We start from the raw sequence: 7,056 nt of genomic DNA on the forward strand, positions 1-7,056 counted from the left end.
TGATTTTTGCTCTCCAATTTCACATGCACTGGTGTCTTTGTTGTATTATGAGCTTTTTGTTTGATCCAATTTCTTGATTTAATAATGGATTCTGTTATTGGACTTTTGGACATGATGATCTTAACTTAAAAAGGCAAAAAATATCTACAAGGTAGTCTGTTAATAGATTCCTGGACTGAACTCAATAAAGCATGTTTAGGAGAAGCTCACACACCGCAGTGTGAATTGGAATGCATTTACAAATGACTAAAAAAATTGTACCTAAAAATCTTTTAGCTTTTTATGGATATAGTTGAAGAATGCTCATCCTTATCTTCAGATCTATAATTGTTTCTTTTGTTGTTTCTTTTTCCCCTTCACAAATTCTAAAGCTGGTCAATGAAATGACTGACCAAGTGATATGAAGGGATTATCAACCTGTGTTTGTGAGAAAATGTCAAAGAAAAAGGTTGAGTATTTGGTGCTGTTCTGTTCTTTCCTGTTATGTTTGTTTTATGAAGGCTTAATAAATTATTCTATATCCAGTAGCTTGATATATAGTTATCTACTGATATCTTTTTATGCTATTCCTGTCTTGGGAAGTTTTTTTTGGGTTATGCTCTCTGCAGTTGAATGAGCTTTATATCTGTTGAGTAGGTCTTTTATTTTATCTAATTGGTCTTTTAGGTCTCACTATAGATCCTTCAAGTAACCATAGTTTTAGCAGCCTGGTTCTTTCTCACTTTTTCCATCAAGGTTGCTCTTCCCTTAAATTTTCAAATGATGTTTTATGCTCTATTTTGAAAAATGTCCTATTATGTTACTTTCTAAATTTAGTATGATGTTGTTGTTGTCACGCCCCAAATTCGGGACATAACACGCCATGCTACCGAGGGATGGAGCCCATGATAACACGAAGCCAATCCATCATAATCATCTAAAATCCGTCAAATAAAAAGATTCAATTCTATTATTCATCAAATAGTCGAACCAATATTGGTTCAGAGCATCTAAATCCAAAAGCAAGTACTAACCCGAATCTCAACATTCATAAATAACTACAAATCCATGATTATAAAATAAATTAAACTTCTGCTGTCAAACTTTCAAGCTTGCTATGCCAATTTTCAAGCTTGGATTCCTTTTGCCGATCCTACCTTATTCCTCTGTTCAAACAAAAAAAAAACAAAAAGAATATAAGCTACACTAGCCCAGTAAGTAGAACTTGCGCTTCCTTATCGGATCAAGCATAAGTTTTTCATGATAATGCAATATTTAGAAAATAATAGGTAATACAAAATAAAGCATTTCATAGAGTATATAACAAAACAAGTTATAAACTCATCATGCATGCATAAATCATGTATATTTCACAATCATGAATCGTAAATCATTTTCATCATGTATTCATGTCATGTTTCAAAACATTGCTCACAGATATTCGTGCTAAGGTCACTAAAAAGAAAACAAAAAGAATATGAGCTACACTAGCCCAGTAAGTAGAACTTGTGCTTCCTTATCGGATCAAGTATAAGTTTTTCATGATAATGCAATATTTAGAAAATAACAGGTAATACAAAATAAAGCATTTCATAGAGTATATAACAAAACAAGTTATAAACTCATCATGCATGCATAAATCATATATATTTCACAATCATGAATCATAAATCATTTTCATCATGTATTCATGTCATGTTTCAAAACATTGCTCACAGATATTCGTGCTAAGGTCACTATTATACCCGTGACAGAGCCATATTTCTTAATCGACAGAGTTTTTAATTCATGTGCCAACTTTATACCCGCTGGCAGGGCCATGTTTCGTGTAGATGCTAGCTCCGGATGTCGACCTTCCCGAAGGGATTCATTCATAGCCATCTGAGAGCCTTTGAAATCATTATATCTTTTTCTTAAAGCATACATATACATAGATGGAAAAACAATGAAATTCATGCTTCATAATCATGCTATTTTCATAAGACATATTCATGAAATCAATGCTCATAATAAAACATGCTTTTTCATATCACATATGTCGATCCTTATTTTATGAAAAATTATGATTTCATCAATAGCAATTCTTTGCATAAAAACATGATCATTTAAAAATAAATAAGGAGCATAAGATCCACTTACCTCATTCATCTTAGATCTTCAGACTTCATTAGAAGAATCAGCTAATCCTATTTAAAATATCAAATCATCATCAATTTCTATTCCATGAATATAATAAGATTAAATCATAAGGAAAGAGGACTGTTGTCCGGACTATCCAGATACCAGGGCAATTCAGGATCTCTGATCTGAGGGTCAGATTCAAGTGACTTAATCAAGAAATCGTGAAGCACAGATCGAATTAAAATCAAGATCAATCAATAGGGTTCTTTAATAATGAATTTGAAAGATACTTGATATGATCAAATGAGGTTGACATACAGCACGGATATCAAAGCAATTTTGGATCATCTTGTTAGAGTCAATATGAACCCCTAAAAGATGAAGGCATGACTTGGTACAGGATTCATAGACCTTCTTAGAGAGAGAAAGTAGAGAGAGAAAGTGGAGAGAGAATCTTCGTATCCTTTAAAAGTGGCAATCATGATTGAGATCATCAGTGGTCATATCAGGGTGACTTAATATGGATTAACCATGATCGATATTATCAATTTCGAATATGGATTGGATTGGGATCCAATCTACTGCACGAATTTCGGAGCAGTCTCAGGTCATCATATTTTTATCTCAAATTTATCCTAGGGTCTATAAAGCAATCAGAGAGAGAGAATGATCCTAGAGAGATAAAATCCATAAAAATAGATAAAAGGGTCTACAGAGAGAAAATAGGAAGAAAATCTAGAGAGAGAAAATATAGAGAGAGAATTTAGAGAGAGGAAGTCCAATTTTAGAGAGAGAAAAACTTAAAAGAGAGAGATGAGAGAAACTTTCTCTCACATGCATTTTTTTTATTATTATTATTTTTTTTCTTTTTCTTTTTCCTCTCTCTTTATTATTATTATTATTATTATTATTATTATTATTATTATTATTATTATTATTATTATTATTATATATATATATATTTCTTTTTTTTTCTTTTCTTTTTCTTTTTCTTTTCTTTTTCTTTTTCTTTTTTCTTTCTTTTTCTTTTTCTTTTCTTTTCCTTCTTCTTCTTCCTTTTTATTTTCTTCCCGGGCTTCCATTGGGCCGAAACAGGGGATCTCAAATCCCCTCGTTAGAGTTTCGACCGGCGGCACAGCCGGCATGGGGCGGCCGTCGGCAGGAGGGGGCCGACCCAGCGACAAGAGGAAGGCCAAGCCGGTAGCCGGCGGCGGCCACCGACGCCCAAATATTCAAAAGGGACCGAATCCCTTTCTCAAAGAAATCCGGCGACTCCGGTCGCCGGCGATCGTGCACACGGGCACGGGGAGAAAGGAGGAGAAGAGAGGAAGAGGAGGAGGCTCACCTTCGTCGCCGACGAGTCTTTTCCGGTGAGCAAAATGGACGGCACAAGGACGGGGCTCCGCGGTGGTTTTCTGACGATTGCCGCCGACTGGGTCTCGGATCTTTAGTGAGAGGGAGAGAGGAGGGTTCTCCTCCTTAAATAGAGCCAGAGGGGAGCTCTTTCCGACTCCGGTTGGGAGCCGGTGAGAGGAGGAAGAAGACTCCCTTTGGGAGTCTTCTCTTCTGTTTTCCTTTTTTTTTTTTTTTTTTGGGCTGTGGGCTGGTTTTGGGCCCAATTGGGCCGGGTTATCACATTCTACCCCCCTTAAAAAAATTTCGTCCTCGAAATTTAACATACCTTCATTTTCAAATAAGTGTGGATATCTCGTCTTCATATCTTCTTCAAGCTCCCATGTGGCTTCTCTCTCTTCATGATTACTCCAGTGAATCTTCACATACGGAATGATGCGCCGTCTTAGAACTTGCTTTTTTCGATCAATAATTCGGAGAAAAATTCTTCATAGGTTAAATCTTCATGAACTTGCAATTGCTCATACTTTATCACGTTATTTGGATCAAGTACAATTTTTTTTTTTTAGTAGTGAAACATGAAAGACATTGTGCACTTTGAATAAATCTGGTGGTAAAGCTAATTCGTAAGCAACATCTCCTACTCAGTTCAAAATTTCAAAGATCCAATATATCGTGGACTCAGCTTGCCATGTCTCCCAAACCTCATGACACTTTTTGTAGGTGATGCTTTTAGAAAAATATGATCACCGAAGTAAAATTTCAATTCTCTTCTTTTTCTATCTGCCCAACTCTTCTGTCTATCCTGTGCTGCTTTGAGTCTTTCCTTGATCAGATAGATTTTCTCTCTAGCATCCATTTATTATCAGTAAGATTTTTATTTACAACTAATGTATTTCATAATATCTTTTGATTTAAAGGACTAATATTTCAAATCAATTCAAACCATCACGCTTTTGCTACGCACTCTGATCTCAACTTACCAATTTATCTAAATCTGTCAAAAATAAAAATATCTTTGTATATTAAATCAATCAGAGATAGATCCAACTTTCAAATTTCATATACAATTTAAAATAAAATTTAAGGTTTCCTTGTCATTACTATCTCTTACGCATAGCACATCAAAATTAAATCTTCATCCACCTTCTATGTTTGAACTTATTACATAAGCTTCACCACTCCTCAAGAATCCAATATGTCTAGAATTAATTTGAGTTAACCTTCGATTTATCTTACAATCATTTAGACAACTTTCAAACCAACTTTTATTTGCAAAGAAATTAACATCAAAATCAGCAAAGTTATCATGTCCTTTATCCATATAGGTTTAGCATTCCAATGTCATCAAATATACCTAACATAATATATCAATACCTCCCACTTCATTCTAAGGTCAACACTTCTCGTATTCAGGTCAACCTTGCTAATTAAAATCTAAGATATAACTCGTCAATTCTATTATAGACATCATATGCCATTTATACATAAATTTCATCATAATACCTATTGATTCGAAATCAAATTATTGAATCCTTTCTTTTATATCTATTATGTTCCTCATGATCTTAGCCTTAAGTTCAAATATCATTAAAATCACAATCCCGAATAATGATAACCTTAAGTTCAAATACCACTTAAGTCATATTCTCTAGTGATCATAATCTAAACTTTATATCATTCTATCACTTCCTTAATGATCATAATCTTAAGCTCTGATATTATCCATTATACTCCACTCGGTCATATCCTATTGATCATACATAAAGTTTTGATATCACTTTATAATCTCGATGATCTTAAACCTAAGCTCTGATATTATTCTATTATATCCTAATCATTTATATCATCTATATCATAATCCCCAATGATTATAACCTAAGCTCTGATACCATAAAATGTCACGCCCCAAATCCGGGACATAACACGGCCATGCTACCGAGGGATGGAGCCCACGATAACACGAAGCCAATCTATCATAATCATCTAAAATCCGTCAAATAAAAAGATTCAATTCTATTATTCATCAAATAGTCGAACCAATATTGGTTCAGAGCATCTAAATCCAAAAGCAAGTACTAACCCGAATCTCAACATTCATAAATAACTACAAATTCATGATTATAAAATAAATTAAACTTCTACTGCCAAACTTTCAAGCTTGCTATGCCGATCTTCAAGCTTGAATTCCTTTTGCCGATCCTACCTTATTCCTCTGTTCAAACAAAAAAAAAACAAAAAGAATATGAGCTACACTAGCCCAGTAAGTAGAACTTGCGCTTCCTTATCGGATCAAACATAAGTTTTTCATGATAATGCAATATTTAAAAAATAACAGGTAATACAAAATAAAGCATTTCATAGAGTATATAACAAAACAAGTTATAAACTCATCATGCATGCATAAATCATGTATATTTCACAATCATGAATCGTATATCATTTTCATCATGTATTCATATCATGTTTCAAAATATTGCTCACAGATATTCGTGCTAAGGTCACTAAAAAGAAAACAAAAAGAATATGAGCTACACTAGCCCAGTAAGTAGAACTTGCGCTTCTTTATCGGATCAAGCATAAGTTTTTCATGATAATGCAATATTTAAAAAATAACAGGTAATACAAAATAAAGTATTTCATAGAGTATATAATAAAACAAGTTATAAACTCATCATGCATGCATAAATCATGTATATTTCACAATCATGAATCGTAAATCATTTTCATCATGTATTCATGTCATGTTTCAAAACATTGCTCACAGATATTCGTGCTAAGGTCACTATTATACCCGTGACAGGGCCATGTTTCTTAATCGACAAAGTTCTTAATTCATGTGCCAACTTTATACCCGCTGCAGGGCCATGTTTCGTGGGGATGCTAGCTCCGGATGTCGACCTTCCCGAAGGGATTCATTCATAGCCATCTGAGAGCCTTTGAAATCATTATATCTTTTTCTTAAAGCATACATATACATAGATGGAAAAACAATAAAATTCATGCTTCATAATCATGCTATTTTCATAAGACATATTCATGAAATCAATGCTCATAATAAACATGCTTTTTCATATCACATATACCGATCCTTATTTTATGAAAAATTATGATTTTATCAATAGCAATTCTTTACATAAAAATATGATTATTAAAAATAAATAAGGAGCATAAGATCCACTTACCTCATTCATCTTAGATCTTCAGACTTCATTAAAAGAATCAGCTAATCCTATTTAAAATATCAAATCATCATCAATTTCTATTCCATGAATATAATAAGATTAAATCATAAGGAAAGAGGACTGTTGTCCGGACCATCCAGATACTAGGACAATTTAGGATCTCTGATCTGAGGGTCAGATTCAAGTGACTTAATCAAGAAATCGTGAAGCACAGATCGAATTAAAGTCAAGATCAATCAATAGGGTTCTTTAATAATGAATTTGAAAGATACTTGATATGATCAAATGAGGTTGACATACAGCACGGATATCAAAGCAACTTTGGATCATCTTGTTAGAGTCAATATGAACCCCTAAAAGATGAAGGCATGACTTGGTACAGGATTCATAGACCTTCTTAGAGAGAGAAGTCAATCAT

This window comes from Elaeis guineensis, chromosome 1 (assembly GCF_000442705.2).
Source record: "Elaeis guineensis isolate ETL-2024a chromosome 1, EG11, whole genome shotgun sequence".
NCBI classification, from domain to species: Eukaryota; Viridiplantae; Streptophyta; class Magnoliopsida; order Arecales; family Arecaceae; genus Elaeis; species Elaeis guineensis.